Genomic DNA, 16,573 nt, shown 5'->3' on the forward strand with positions numbered 1-16,573 from the left:
GACGTCATTATCCCGTACGGGGTGCACAGGAAATAGTGCCCGTATAAACTGGTCCATCTGCTCCGCCTTAAGTAAACAGGGTTTCCGCAGAGTCCCGATTTTTCGGGTTACTAGTTTGTAACCGATTCTTCACGGGTCTCCACTCACCTCGTCTACCAGATTCTGCCAGCAGCAAGGTCTACTCCTGTTTATTGCGCTGCGGAGTGTTCTTTCGGCTTCCTCCCGGTCGTTTAGACGTTGTGTCAAGCGGCGGAGTCTGTGAGAGTCCTTCCAGAGTTCCGCAATTTTCGCCGTCCATCAATACATAGAAGGTATACTACGTCTCGATGCCCTCCTGGGTATTGAAGCCTCGTTCATAACTGAATTTACGACAGTGTCCGCTGCAGTGCCACCACCCAAAGGAATATCCTCCAGCGCGGCCCCATCTGTTCGAAGAGTTTTGTCAAACCTATGAGACGTTGCACACACAGGGAGAGCGTCGGGGTGACGCACACGAAGAGTTTATGTCAACCATTTCAAAGGCAATTTATTGATGGTCGCATGCCGAAAAGTCTTCCAGGACTCGTCACCCGTTCACCAGTAACTCCAATGCGAAGGTTACGTTTGGAATTCTTCCCTCACAGCCTGGGCGCTGGAAGGTTGGGGTGGATCCGGTGTTTTAAACTACAAGTTCTGTTTTCGCCGGCATTTCCAAAGTTTGTTTCCCTCTGGAGTCTGGGTGAGGCATGTTCCATTCAAGTGTCCTGGCATTGAAGACACCCCGACCAGCGTCCGCCCCTCTGCGTCCAAGATGACGTCCTCGTCCATGATCTCATTCGGTGTTATATAGACACTGGAAAACGCTACCCCTAAACACCGAATCCAGACAAAGCCGTCCCCTCGACCTTGGACAAGAACCCTAAGGAGGGTGCCGTCCGAAACCCAGATGGCGGCGATACCTGATATGTCAGGCTGCCATGAAGCTGGGTTCTTGTTTCGATATTGCTCATTGCTGAGCACTAAACTCCGCTAGCAACTCGTTAGCGCACTCCGGTGCATATTGATTTGCACGAAGCGAATCATGTTGACCGCGTCCTAACTCCTTCCAGTTCTACTCTGAAGACTGGACACCGCCCAGAGCCCGCAGTGTGCACAAGGTTCTTTCATCGGACGCGCCTTGGTCCCTGCATCGAACGCAACTCTCCTTTTCGTTGCAAGTGTTCGCTTTATGGCCTGCTTGACCGCATTTGCGGCATGTTGCCCTTCTGTCAGGTCCCCGATAGATTGCAGACGTGTCCCCTTAGTCTAAACATCTGTAACATTTGGTTGTGGTGACCCGGATTCGTATCCTACATACTGCCCAACCAATTCTAATTTTCCCCCTTAGAAGCTTTCCTCTCGTATTGCTCCACCACTTCCACCCTTGTTATGGACACTGTCAAACGGGAAATCCAACGACCAGCACCCTATACACTGCTTTATGCAGATGATGTTTTCCTGACGTCTAATAGCAAAAATTATCTCGAGCTACTTGCCCTCAAATGGAAGGACCGCCTCATGCAACACGGTCTCAGATTGAATCTCAATAAAGCTGCGTATTTGACGACCGATCCCCATGAAACAGGCACCGTCACTGTCAGCGGCAGGGACCTGCCCAGAACTGAGCGATTTAAATATCCCAAGCCAATGCTGTCAGCCAATGAAGAGTTGTATTATGAAATTGCTTCACACATTAACGCAACGTGTTTGAAGCAGCGTTCCACAGCTGGTGTTCATTGTGGTCGACGAATCAACGAACATCTCAAATCTAAAATTTATCGCAAAATCGTCCGTCCTGTCGCTCTCTATTCTTCTCAATGTTGGCCGGCTATAAAAGGCAATGAACACCGTCTTGCGGTAATGGAGACGAAGATGTTGCGTTGGACTAGTAGCGTGACACGTTTTGATCCCATAAGGATATCCGCGATAGATATGGAGTTGGACCGATCATGGAAAATTGCGAGAGAGGCGTCTTCGATAGTATGGACACGTAATTCGCACTGATGGGAATTCACTTGCCAGGATTGGTCTGAACATCGAGGTGGATGGCAATCGTCCAAAAGGTCGCCGGAAACAACGGTGGCATGATACGATGAATGTGGATTTAAAAGGCTCACGATTGCGCCACCAGCGGGATTTGAACAGTGACTTTCCGTACGACAGCCTTGTGCTCTAACCACTCAGTTATCCGGACACAGCTGAATACTTCTCAATAAGAAAGTGCTTGGAAGACATCTGGTAAATCCAGCAAAGAGCCAGAAATGGTTGAAAAAATGCGACTTTGATTTGAGGGACGATTACGTTGGAACTGATGGACAGATATTAGATATCTACAAAAATACGGTAGTGATGTTTGTGGGTGCTTTCTCACTTCTCTGTTTGTGGGGGGGGGGGGGGGCGCTAAAGGTGGCGTCACCGTCACTGCTTGAAGCTGCCCTAAGCCACTGGAAGTCGAAGCGGATATGACGAAGAGGTGGCGGGGAGGGGATTTGTTATTACGCTGGTGAGGGAAGCAGCAGTTTCTGCATACAATAACTACCTCAGTGCCGTATACCGCATCATAAAATAATACGGTGGTGTAAAGTCTTGCGATGGCCTATAATGATTAGCTTAAGAAAGAAGGTTCTCAACCATATAAAGTTCTCAAAAACCATATAACATCCGATGAAGTCCGGCCTCTTGTGAACGAAATGGTTCCCTTTCAGAGAGAAGTGATCTGACCCTTCAATGCACTCAGGCTGGATAATACTCCAGGTCCGAAAGTCTCTTACCGCAATCCAAGCCCTTTTCCTCCTTGTGGTGGCAAAGACAATAACTATAAATACCCTCGAAGGCATTAATGAACTTCTCGACATAGATCTTCCTCCGACACTTACCACATAAATTACTGCGGATGCTTGTCAGATCTGAATTCCCCACACTTAGCATTCAGATCTTCGCCTCACCCGCTTTATTGATGTCAAGAACGCTTCCGATGCCGTGAACGACGGGTTTATTTAAAGTGCTCTGTATAGGAGGATCGAATACATATTATCAGATGTGATAAAGAAAAATACCACGTATTGTCTTGATATAAACTTTCAGAAGAATTTGAAATTTAAAGCGAAGCCCGACGATATTATTATATCTTTGTTTGTCATAGATTACTTTCTTCATGCTATATTGTTCGAAACATGATGAGGGATCATGGCATCTTTTCTCAAACGACCAAATGTTTCTAGCTATGGAAAAGGAAGCAGCAGGGTCGTCCCAGAGAAAAGCGAACGAAGAGGTTGTCTTCAATTTGACTAGTCATTGCGCTCTTCCTGTTTGCGTTAATAGAAAATCGATAGTGTTGATTAATTTGTCTTGCTCTCGGTGTTTTTTTAATGCATAAGTAGTGCAAATTCGCCTTCTCTGCTTTGTCGAAAATCTGGAAATTCAGGTTCCTCAGCAATATCAAGTTGAGATGGTTCCGCTTTAAAGTTTTCTATGTGCGGTAACGTGAAAGCAGCATATGGTGCTTGACCACCGCTTTTAACCTCTGGCCCAGCTCAATGTCGAAAGAAGAATTGCATCGAAGTACGTTATTAGGGTGGTGAACCTGGATGGACTGACAGTGGATAGGTCCCACGTGAAGAAAGGGCAACAAGTTTTATTAGCTATGTCATGCAATGGAACCCGTTATTCCAGAGCAGTCGACTATATGGTTGGAATAGACAAATATGGCATTGAACAGTAGAAAAGGAGCACGAGCTTGCCGGAAAAACCTGGAGGGAGCTGCAACATGCTTGGGCGAGCCACCGTAGCACGCACAGAAAGAGCACGCATCTGTGTTTGGAGTTTAATGCTTCATTTAATAATAACAACTACATATTATAACATAATCTATACCAAAATATTTCTTTCAGTATACCCCAGAGGACTCCTCATTGTTATGTCAGCCTTTGAGGGTTTTGTGTTCCGCCCGTGACTGGCATTGTAAAAATACGCCCTTTTGTGGGCTATTCGCTGAAATATTTCCCGTCTTTCTTGAAGTATTCCTCCTTGGCTTTAACATAGTTTTATGGCTACACTCTTAGTTCATTTCTGGCGAAATTCATCCAACCAAATTTATATCAGCGGTACTTCGAGCGATTAAATTGAATATAAATAGTAGGACGCCTTTGTTTCCTAGACGCTGATAAGTTTTGTTCTATGCGGTTGCGCCTATATTTTGCGAACAACTTGCTCCTCTCCTCAGTGCTATACATCCGCAGTGATATTCCTTCTTTGAGAAGGGAAAGAAGCTAAGGTATGCGAATAGGAACTTTGCGGTCTAAACTACGAGAAATAAATGTCCATGCTTCTCATTTGGAATAGGAGCTTTCTCGGTTTCTGAAAGGGCATAAAGCCCAAGATTGTCCCATCCGCGACATTGCCAGGAGAGCGGGGGCTGGCATTTGATTCCCGAAAATATGCATGGCTAGAGACAAGCTCGTCCAGTCCCTGCGCTTCCCAAGAGAAGACAGAAAAAATGAGAGCATGATGAACGGTTAGTTCTTTGGAGTTATTTCGTCAGACTCACACGTCGAAGGGGATGATAGTATTGGATGTTAAGAGCCAGATGCTTTGCTAGAGTATCAAGTCCTCCAGTATAATAAATCTAGAGTCGTGAGTCGTACGGCAGTGGATAAGCCACCTCTCTCTGAAAGCAGCAGAACTCCCTGAATAATTTTTTTCGAAAATGGAGAAGAAGAAGTTGGGTTGACCAAAGAATTAGGTTCGAAATATCCTGCATGGGTTATCATGAAGCCTCGCCAAAAACTCTCGGCGACGTATTTCTGCGTTCTCGAAATATACAGTCCGGGAGTTCTTGCACATCTAAGGAAGTAGTAAGGGATTTTGGCTCTCTATGTTTATTATTGCTTATATCTTTTTATTAGTTTTTCTCTGTTGTGTTCATCAAGGAAGTGCCGTCTCCCTATTCCTCTATGTTCTTGTTCTGGACACCGTCACGTGGGGGCTAGCGCGCTATACACTGCTTTATGCAGATAATGTTCTCCTAGCGTCCAATAGCAAAAATGATCTCGAGCGGTCTTAGATTGAAAATTTTTGACGAGCGATCCCCATGTTAGCGGCAGTGACCTGCCCAGAACTGAGCAATTTAGATACCTCGGGTCAACCCTATCAGCCAATGGAGAACTGCGTAATAAAATTGCTTCTCTCATTAACGCAACCTGGATGAAGTGACGTTCCTCAACTGGTGTCCTTTCTGATCGACGTATCAATGAACATCTCAAATCTAAAATTTACCGTAATGTCGTCCGTCCTGTGACTCCCTATGGTTCTGAGTGTTCGCCGACCATAAAAGACAATGAACGGTGTCTTGTGGTAATGGAGACGGAGATGTTGTGTTGGAATAGTGGCGTGACACGTTTTTACATCCGCGATCGATATGGAGTTGCACCGACCATGGGAAAATTGCGAGAAAGGTGTTTTCGATGGTATGGTCACGTAATTCGCGCTGACGAGAATTCACTTGCCAAGATTGGCCTGAACATCAAAGTCGGTGGTAATAGACCAAAAGGCCGGCCGAAGCGTGGGTGGCTTGATACGCTGGTTGGGGATTTCAAAGCCTTGCGATTGCAGCCACGTCAGGCATTTGATAGAACCAAATGACGAAACCGGTCACGACGGGACAAACGCTGAATTTTCTTTTTTTTTTCCTTTTTTCTTCAAATTAGGTTCTAATGAACACCTTACTTTCAATTTCAGTTCATCTTTTAAATTATGGCTTTGATTTCATTGGTTTGCAGAAACAACTATCGAGGAGTAAGCTAAAAAGGCAAATTGAATAGAAATTCCGTAAACCGGAAATTGCTCTGAAAAAAAACGTCTTTTTCGGAAAACCTTTTTTCCTCTCCATTTTCTCCACTCGTTTTTCACATTTTCTCACTGTATCCATCTTCACACCAAATTCAACTTAAATCCAAAGAATTTTCCTATTTCCAATGATATACGGCTCGTCAGCGTGAAAGCAACAGATAGCAAAAGCAAATGGTAGGGACGATGGGTAAGGCACCCTGGCCCCTCGTCAAAATGCTGAAATATCCATTCAATCCTGGCAGAAGCCTGTCGGCTGCCCATCCGGCTAACCATTGACTAATGAGATGAATAAATCTTGCAAAACAACATCCTTGTCGGAAACGTTTCTCGAATCGGTTCAATTGATTTGCCATTCATGTATTTTGGTGAGGTAAACATCCGATGGCCATTAGATCCAATTAATGTTTAAGTGAATTTACCAAAGTGTTTAGGGACCGCGAAACGTTTTACCCGAGGGGGGCGGAAGTGTGCATTGCTAAGTGGGGATGATGGCCATCAATAAGTTAAGATGTGGATGGTGCAGATGATTTGGAATGCTGGGGAAGAAGCACTAATTTTTTTTTGTCGGTTGCTATTTGCAGTTTGGCAAAAGGTCAGGTTCAAGGTGGGCATTTTTATGATTCGGTAATTTGATTTGAAACGATTCTGTAGTTGCTTTGGGACAGGTAGTTACACATTTGATGAATTAGCCATTCTGGTGACTTACTGGCTTCTGAAGCTTGCTTGTCTGTCATTAGATCTACGTAATGGCCTGAGATGTAGGTAGGTAGGTAGGTATCAGTGGCCGCTCCGAGGAGCCCAATTAGCGCTTTGGTGCGCCGTTTTGATGCCACAAACTCCTAAGACCGTGACTGTTGTTATAGGGACAGGGAAGCGGAGTCTAGCTGGCTCGGATCCTCAGAGCCAGCCCGTAGCATTCACGAAGGAAAGCAGCTCTCCGACCCTGTAACTAGAAATCTCACTGAGGTCCCCAAAGAATTGAGATGTATTATATTAAATTGTAAAACCATCTCTGGCTTATATATAGCACCGTTTGATTCTACATGATGATTGCCACTTTCAATGCCACTACTCTTCACCCAGTTTACTTGTCAATTTATTTGATCCACCATATATTCAAAAAACAATATATTTGATTCCCGTTCTTCTGGCTTAACCAAGAGGGTCCTTTCCGCAATCTACTGACTTTTGTTAACTTATTTTAGGTTTTGGTGAGCCCTCATTTACATCAGGCAACGTTATCCATTTACTTGAAGATCTACGATGATTATCGAACCCTTAAGCTGCGTGATCTTGGCTGAGATCAACTGATATTCCAAGACCAAATAGACCATTCTTCATAGCTTCAACTAATGGTCCTATTTCAAGAAGATCGGCGCACTACCATGGCCAACGGAGCCTGTGAACGTACCATGGTCCAATATTAATAGGCTTCATTCACGCTAGGGTTGAACTAGGATTGCCTCTTTCTCATAAGGGTATCCTTCTCTAGTGATTGGTTACTATCTCAAGGTCTTTGTTGGTGGTTGCTTGAGATATTCATCGCCTTACTCCTTTCTATACCCAGTGCTATATCTTGGCCAGATGGCTGTGGATGACCTATTACGGGAAACATGAAAACCATCGTTAACTCGCGTCTGTGACTCAATCAAAGGTTGCCTGTATAAAACGGGCCAGATAAATCTTTGCGACCTAGGACTACCTGGCGAAAGACAGCAGAGGAGAAGTATAGGCGTCTCAGATAGCATTGCGCAGAGTATAAACATATTGTCACAAACCACCTAGGACGACTCTTAGGAGCGATCGAAAAGCTGCTCTTTCTAGAGGGGTATAGCAATTATAGATATAGCCTTTAAGTGGCTAAATAATACGTATTACCAATTCTTACATAAAAATACGACATACTTATCCGAAGGTACTTCGAAGAACCATAAGTAGAATCAAAGTACGAAGACTACCTACAGAAGCAATGCTCTCTGTAACATACTTTCTAGGAATATATTTCAGGTGTTACTACTATTACACCATAGGCACCATCAATCAAATATGACTCCATTTGGGGCTGGAGAAAGTATGGAAAGAAAGCAACTTGAAGTTGTTTTGTGAACTTCTGGTCCATATAACATCGATGTAAGGGAGAGAGAAATCGTGGGCGACATAACTATTTTCGGGTATGTTAAGCAACTTTGTGTTGGATGGAAAAGATTGCGGACCATCAGTTACTGATGATTTTCGAAATTAAGAGGTAAACCCTTATTCGAAGCCTCTGAATTTTAAAGCAGCTTTATTTTTTGAAGGAGAGTGCTAGACTGGTTTGTATGCATGATGAAAACCCAAATGGTCCTGGTCTACGGATCGGTGAATCTGGGGGGCATGTGAATGATTGCCTGACGTGTGTGCTGCATTGGATCAGTAGCGGCTTTCAGTTCGAAAGGATGGGTCTACAAGGGCTTGCGTAAGAAAGATGCAATTTGGAATAGCGTTGCCAAAAATCGAGCTGGATGAGAATGAGGTTCGTTGATGAAAAAAAAGTAAGAAAGATCCTATGCAGAAATATATCCAAGGGGGTCGCCCAAATGTTACTCGTCTTCCTCGAAATAGCAACTACCCTATTGAGAGAAGAACGGTACTCAGTTACAGGCCTTCCAACTCGTCAAGTTATTGAGGAATTATTAATGGAGGTAGAAAACAAAGTGGTATTATGAGAGGAGCTTTGAAACAGATTGTTAAGTGAAGTGAGATTGATTAATTACTACTGGCGCAATTGTCACCTAGCCATTTTATTACCGAAATCTAAAATGTACGGGCAAACCCCACCCGCGAAAAAGAAGAATCCATAGAAATCCCACTGCACAGAAATTCTAAACCATAAATGGAAGGTGAGATCGCGTTTCAATAAAGATTGCTATTTTTTGATCGCGTCCCAGTATATTGTAACCTCTTTAGAACAGATCTGCATACGGAAGAAAAAGTCATAATCCCAGATAAACTTTGGTGAGACCAGAAAGGCCGGATTCATTTTAAATGAATCGATTACAAGCTCAATCCTCATTGACCTTTGTGTGTCTTGTTGCAGCTAGGAGAGCCTATCGAATATTGGTCGTAACAGATAAGGTAAATTAATTTCAGACTAATGGCTGGGGTAATAACTTAAAGAAATATTGGACGTGAAGGCCAAGTGAACTTTAGCACAGGCCTTTATTTCTACAGTGACCATGAATCATTGTATCTCTACTCTTTACCTTAATCAGGATTTATAAGATATAAGGATTTGTCTGCCAGGCGTACCTTGGCTGGAGAACACGGAAAAGTTGAATGATTGTTACCTACTCCTGTTCTTAATTTTGTTTTTGTAGCAATGACTTCAATTCAATTATATGCAATCTTCTTTTTCTCTTCAACCTTTGTCCTGTTGACAAGCGGGGTCGGCTGATCATGATCGGTTTCGCCATTTTATTTTATCAAACGCCTGATCTGGATGCAATCTCGAGGCTTTTAAATGCCCATCCAGTGTATTAAGCCACCGTTGTTTCGGCCGGCTTTTTGGTCGTTTACCATCGACTTCGATTTTAGGACCAATTTTTGCAAGTGAATTCTCGTTAGCGCGAATTACGTGACCATACCATCGAACACGCCTCTCTCGCAGCTTTTTGACGATCGATGCAACCCCATATCAATCGCGGATATCCTCTTTTCATGCCACAAGTCCAACGCAACATCTTCGTCTCCGTTACCACAAGACGCCGTTCAGTTTAATGTAAGAAGTCAAAAGTCAAGAAAAGTAGCTGCCTAGACGGGGTTTTCTTAGAATGCTTGAGGGTTTTATGCTCAACATCATGAGGGATATCCCTGCATACTTAGTAAGAGTAGCTTCGTTGATTAAAAATATAAGGCGAAGACGGCTTTATGGTTTCTTACCAGGGCCGAGGAAAATGTTTAGATGCTGCTTTACCTCGGCCCTGGGAGCAATGTGAGCAAAGCGGCTCGCAGATGCGAATTATATTGAACGTAAATCCGTCTATCTTTGGGCCGAGTGTCAATGCTATAAACATTTTTGTAAAGATTGTGAGGTCCTAATTACGCATCCACTTGATGTTGTTCGTTGGTTAGCTATGCTTTTCGCACCTGTTAATATATACATATATGGTTACCCTTCACCCCTTGGTCAACAAAATTTACGCGACACAGTTCGCGGTTACTGGAACTGCGCATCATCTCCCCTCACGACTTTCCAACATGCTCGCATTCGTTCTCTACTGTTCTACGCCAGGTGCTCTTGGGGCGACCCACTCGTCGATCATTTTGGCAGAGTGGATTCCACTGCATGGCATAGCCTGCAATGCAATTGTCGCCCCTCCTCAATGCGTGACCTATGCACTACGACTTCCATCTTCCAAGCCTATACGCCGACCAATTTGTTCGTTTGAAACAATGGCAATGTCAGGCCGACGATGATACGATGCAGCACGTATTGACGAAAGCTTCGAGTTTTTGAGTAACAGTGGAGTTCATTTTCCATGAACTGCGCCTATATAGCAACTCGGAAAGAACACTAGCACAGGAAAATCTCAATTTGATCCTAGTGTTAACACAACTGCATTTTCAGATTTTAGACAGGGCAACGAAAGTGGACCTGGCGCTATTAACATGTCGGTCAACTCCTAGCTTAGTGCCACCTTCGCTAGAAACCACACTTCCTAGATATACAAATTAACCGACGCTTTCGATGCTCTGCCCATCAATGCTTGGTATTGTCCGTGTTTATCTTCAGTCCAACTCTACTTGCCTCTCATTCCAAATCCAAAGCCATTTGGCCAAGGTTCGTGACCCGGTGAGAGGGCATACAGATGTCATCATCGTAGTCGAGGTGTTTGAGGAAAGATGTGGTAGTCCATTGAGTTCCTTCACGTCCTCCGAACAAAGCAGCATGATTGACGAGAACAAGGAGAAATAATATCGGTGACAAGGTGCAATCCTGCTGGACTCCTTTTTGGACTTCAAAGTCCTTCGAGATTTTACTTATCATGTCGGTCTGAAAATAGCTATTAGTTTCTCCGTAATGCCCCTTCTACGCCCCTTGCGGCGACAACAAGCAGGCAGATTCCTTTCTCATTGTCAAACTCAAAACGGGTGCTTTTTTTAGTATCTTAACGATCATCCTTTTCTTCCATTCTCTGGAAAATGTCTTGAATTCCCGAGACTTCCGTATGAGTGGAAGCAGCAGATCTGCAGATGCAACGATAAATAAGTATGCGAGGAAACCGTCTAGCCCAACGGTTTTACTCCGTTTGGGTTCATTGATGGCCGAAATTATTTGGCGTTTGCTTGTTACGGTTACATATGGTTTCATCCAATCACCGTATGATTGCTGCGGTAGGTCTTGTGGATCGTGTGGATCCTCCCACAGTTTGTTAGAAGAACCTAACCTCCTTTAGTAATTTTGTACCGCAAAGATATAAGGATCCCGAAATGCTGCCAGCCTTACTGACCGTAAAAGGGAAGAGATTTCGGCATATTGTGAGTGAACTTGATGATCAACCTTTACGTTTGACGCAATCTTATATGAGCTGAAAAACGGGAAAGCATTACCACCATCACCAGTTTTCCCCTCTCAATCTGATGTCAAAAATTGCCGCATTTGGTAGTGCAACAATATCCACAGTGTCACTTGAAAGGGGATTCGTGTGTGTGATGTAGTAGCACTTCCATTCGGAGATAGATATATTTCTATAAAATATACTACGAACCTTTAACGAGTACCCTATACTCCCCATGGTTTACCAGTACCCATAGTCATCGCTTCCTTTGCTACGGGGTTGGACAATTAAGTAATGAGACTGATTCAATAAAGACCATATATTTAAAAATTATTCTACAACTCTGCCATTCCCTTTAAAGTAGTCCCCTTGGGCAGCGATTCCAGCGCGTTTTCACTCTTCGTAACATTTCTGGAACGCTTCGACTGTGGTGTCCGCGAGTACCCTCGTCACGGCCTCTTGATTTACGGTTTGCCTCGGTGGAACAAATTCTTTGTGGACGATTCCACGGCTACCAAAACAGGTAACAATCATCGTTTTCACCTTCGGCTTGCTCATGCGAACTTTTTTCAGGCAGGGGTCGTGCGGAGACAACCATTATGGGCTTTGGAGTTTAGTTTCTGGGTCGTATTGGAAAAACCAGGTCTCATCGCCTGTAATAACTCGATCAAGTAGCGTGGGATCATTTTCCACTTATTCTAAACAGTCTTCTGCGAAAGTCATTTGATGTTGCTTTCACTCCCCAAAAAGGTTCTTTGGAACCTTCTTCGCGCACAGCTTTTTCATCCTTCAATTGTTTGTTAAAATTTGCCTGATTTTTTCACGGTTCATACCCAGTTCCGAGGCCACGCTTTCACGCCCCCCCCTTAACCTCTTCATGTCATCGAAACACCTGGGCATGACTAAGAGCACTATCACCATGCACTTTTACAATTTGAGCGTACGTTTCCGAAGCTGTTTCGCCTAATTCGGCGCAAAATTTCATCGCGACGCGTGGCTCCAGATTTCGTTTCTCCATTTTCGTGATGAGCACCACTAAACACGAATCAGCAGGCGAACTAAGCAAGCTTGAGCGATGGTGAATATATCAATGGAGAGGAGAAGGATGCCGGGAAAGGGAATTTGAAGGTTGCAGGTTTACCACAAGCGAGGCAATAAAATCACTTTCATTACATAATTGTCTTACCTCGTAGTCTTCGTCGTCTGCCCCTTTCTGAAGTTTTCGAAGCATCTTCAAATAAATGTGTGTTATTTTAATATAAGAATTGAGATTACATATTGATTGGTCTCCGAAACCATACTCCATTAAACACTATATCTTGGTTGTCTTATCTCACTATATAGAGCAGCACCCGTTTTTTCATGATGAGCTTTTTATTTGCTCGAGTGGCGACCATGCCGTTCTGAATGGCACACACGAGCCCCTCCGTCTCAGCAAAGAGCTCCCCAGCACACAGCCATCTGTTCGACAAATGCAAATTGACAAATGGCTGCGAAAGGCAATTCACGTGTTTACCGTGCATTGCCTTCGACTTCCATTGATCGATCCGCTCTTGGTCCGACTTCACTCCACTCAGAGGATTGAAAGATCGATCCTTGAAGCTAAGTGGAGTCAGCCCACAGTCTGCCTTACGGACAGCCGCATGCAAGGGACTCGCCTGCTCTTTGCTGTAAAAATAAGCGCGCAGCGAGTCGACTTGCCGATGATGTTGTGCCGCCACGTCAACCACACCCCTACCCCCGATGTCACGAGGCCGGTTCATCAGTTCCACGGCAGAGTTTGGATGATACCGCTGAACGTTTTCCACCAGCTTTACACATCGTAGGAATTCGCATAACAGAGCATCCTTCAGATTACCAACTCGAGCATGGGTTCCTTGCAGAATTCCTAGGTACTTGTAGAAGATTGTCTCGCTCATAGCTTCGATGTGGAGATCACCAATGCTATGTCAGGCATGCGGTCCGTGATGTCCTTTGCGGATGGCTTGGATTCGACACTTGTCTAATCCAAACTCCATTTCAATATCATGGCTGAATATGTCTATTATTCGCAACAAACTTCTAAGATGGTCATCATTACCAGCATACAGCTTTATGTCATCTAAGTACATCAAGTGTGCCAGTTCGCACTTAGCCATAGGCCACAATTTATTGCAAAACTATGCTCTCTAGTATCATTCAGTAGCCATGAAAGGGGATTCAGAGCCATACAAAACCAAAGGGGACTGAACTAACTCCCTTGGAAACTGCCCCTCCGTATACGGATTTGCTCTGAGGTATTAGCAAATGTACGCACTGATAAGGTGGTATGCCATCCTTCCATGACTGTCGCCAGAAACTTTATTAGTTTCGGATCAATGCGATACAGATGTAGGACATCGAGCCAGGTATGCGGAACGCTGCCGAAAGCTTTGGCATAATCGATGTAGCAACCAAAGACGTTTCTTTAGCCTCTAGTTTCCTACAACTACCAAATCGATCTTTGCAACCTCTTGACCCAACTCGGTAGCCTTTTAATCCTTGGACAGAATGTTGTTGATCTCGAAGATAAGCCAGGTATACGGACTAAGGAGGTTTCTTTGGCCTCTAGTTGCTTTTCCTACAACTACCGAGTCGATAATGAGTTGCTTTTTGCAACACCTTAAGCCAACTCGGCAGCCCTTCTGCTCCGCGGACAGAATGTTGCTGGTCTTGAGGTACGCATTGATCTTTCCATTAATGATGGACATTATGAATTTGTAGACGGTTGGTAAGCAAGCAATCTTCCTTGTGTCTGCGGGGTCCTGCACCATGTCCTTCTTAGGGATAAGGTAGGAAATCCCCGTAATGAGGAAGGGTGGGAATTCCTCCAGCCTACTCGTGACCTGATTAATTGACTGTGTACGCTGGTAAATTTTTTATACCAGAAATTCTACACCCAATCCAGGCCTGGGCAGCTCCAGTTCTTCGAGCTGTTTATGACTCGTCGAACTCTTTTTCGGTAACATCTGCAAAATTCATGCCAGGCGTATTGGCATGTCAGGTGCCTTCGGCGGTGATCCACTCAGCATACTGGGCGGGTGACCCTCAAAGTCCACCCCAATACTCTTTCGCTTCCGTCACCGAAAACTGTACATTCTGCACAGGTCTGGAATGACTTTCGCCATACCAACGTAACCGACTGCATATGACAGAGACTTTCTGCTTTATTGTGTCCAGAATTTCAATTACAAGTGTCTTACTGGGGATGGCATAGTTCCGGTAAACCTTCTGCACTTTATTCTTCACCCGTCTGCTGGCATGGCCAGTGCTGATCTGAATCAGTCTAGTAATGTCCTGCCTTAGTGAGTCCTGTCGACGTTCCAGACGAATTTTCCATGGTGGATCTCTTCCGTCATTCAAACCAATAACGCGAAAGCGAATCTTCTGACCGTGCAATCTGACAGCCGTAACTGCACCACAATACACAAGTGATTGTAGTTGCAGACGTAGCACGGTCGAGATGCAATCTCATACCTGATCTGAGATAGAAATCCGGGAGTAGCTGGAGATGCATAGCGCCTGGGAATACCTGATCTATGAAAGGATCCGTTTCCGAGAATTCTATACACGTCCAGAACCTCAAGGGAAACTTCAGCTGGACGGTGGAAAAAGTGCTTCGGCGAATACTAAAACTGTTGCCTGCAGTGCGACGTGGTATTGTTGATAGCGCCGCCTCTGCCCCCATCGACTCTCGGTTTCCACGATGACCTCAAAGCGAACACGCTCCCTTATGGTGGCCGGAATTGTGTCGCAGCAAGTAATAACGCGGTACTGGTCTGCGGCTCGTTGCACAGTCACGTGCGCGAATTTCTGGGAACGCTCGACGAACCTCTGGTGCAACAAAAGGCAGGGTGGGGACAGCCTTTTGATTTTTTTAAAATTTTTTATTGAGTATTTTCTGAGAATGGGTCCGTAAAACAAATGATCATTTTCCAAAAGGAAAACATTTAACAATGAAGTTTGGAAGAGTTAAAAGAAAACCTATCTGACAGCGTTTGACAGGGAATTCGTCTGTAGCTTAAAGTATTAAAGCAAGGACATTGGCTCATTAAAGTGGAACGTCTTGATGAGAGATCAGTGATAAAGTAGAATCTCCCACCTACCTACTTTTACGTTTGAATTTTGCAACCAATAACTTTTTTGCTTTGGGACCGTTGCCAAGGAGATTATCCTAAAGGATAGCTTCTGTAGCTTCTTTTTGTTTGCCACAATATTAGTAAACACTTTTCTTAAGTTGTAGAAGAATCTTTCATCATTTGCACCTGGAAATGAGATAGGATAACTGTTCTGTTAGTTGGAACTGAGAATCAACGCTCCCTACCCTGGAATCTTGCAATCCTCTTGAAGACAAGTTAATCATCAAAGAAAACCACTTTTACGTGATAATTCCTGAGAAGTTGGTAATCATTTGCCAGAACCCAAACATTTCATTTTAATTTCAAAGGATTACAGCAGTCTAGAGAGTATTATCACTTAGAAAAGTAAATAGATAATACCTGGGATTCTTTTCTTTGAAATTGGCTTTAATTTTGCTAATCCAATTTTAATTGGCAACCGAAATTTCAATTAAAAGTTCACAACATCTTTTTCACAAAGCATGTACTCATGCATATTTTATCTTGAGTATGTTTTCAATATTTTCTAGAAATAATGAGGATAATTCTTAGAATGTTGATTTTATGCAGAAAATCTGTGTTTGGTTAAGCTCTTGTGTTGGGAATGGGGTCATTATTGAGTTTAGTATTTTTCTTGTTAAAGATTTTCTTAATTGAAGGTGTGTGGTTTTAATAGGATAAGTTTCACTGGGACGTTTAGGATGGTTTAAGAAAGTACTGAGAATTTTTGGTAATGCAGGGAGATGTTAGCCCCTATTCCATTGCAAGTCCCTCCTTCGAAAAATCTTTTTAAAATTCCCGAATACAACAGATAAACGTTATTGCTTCAAGGCAACAAGGGCTTGTAGATGGATGAAACGGTCCATTTGATCAGTTCGAATAAGATACTGCTCTCCATTATGCAAATTGCCACAATATTCCGAAAAAAATTAAACTCATTTTACATTCAATTCAGGTTTAATAATATGAAATAAGAGCGAATCATAGCAAAAAGTATCTATCACTAACGCTGTGAAGTCAGTAGAAATCCATTTA

This window comes from Hermetia illucens, chromosome 6 (assembly GCF_905115235.1).
Source record: "Hermetia illucens chromosome 6, iHerIll2.2.curated.20191125, whole genome shotgun sequence".
NCBI lineage: Eukaryota > Metazoa > Arthropoda > Insecta > Diptera > Stratiomyidae > Hermetia > Hermetia illucens.